Source organism: Penaeus monodon, chromosome 27, assembly GCF_015228065.2.
Source record: "Penaeus monodon isolate SGIC_2016 chromosome 27, NSTDA_Pmon_1, whole genome shotgun sequence".
Taxonomy (NCBI): Eukaryota; Metazoa; Arthropoda; class Malacostraca; order Decapoda; family Penaeidae; genus Penaeus; species Penaeus monodon.
This window is the reverse complement of record NC_051412.1, coordinates 19,676,569-19,676,983: the sequence shown is the minus strand read 5'-3', so window position 1 is coordinate 19,676,983 and position 415 is coordinate 19,676,569.

Below are 415 nucleotides of genomic sequence, written 5' to 3'. Positions count from 1 at the left end.
GCTCTCGTTTCTGAATATTTTGAGCTCCTGGCAGACTTTTGATGACATGAAAGTAATGATTTCAAGCAGGTATTTATACTGCAAATAGCTAGGATTTGAGCGGGGCTTCGCAAGATAATTTTTGAAATAGTTTTGGATTTTGGTTCCTCACAGGCAGGCTCGCCTTGATTTAAGTGTTCTTGATGATTCGAACGTTTTCGTCTTAACTTTAAACTGTAAGAATCTTGGACTACGATTTCCAGTGAGTGAAACAGAAAAAGGATCTCACTAATTTCTTCAACATGAATGGAGGTCTTTAAAATGTGTTCTTTAGAATCATTAAAATAATCCTTAAAGTCAAAATGTCCATCGCGTCTAGAGAAGTAAACAGATATAAATGCCAAAACTTGCATTTTCACGTTTCTTCACTCGGAAA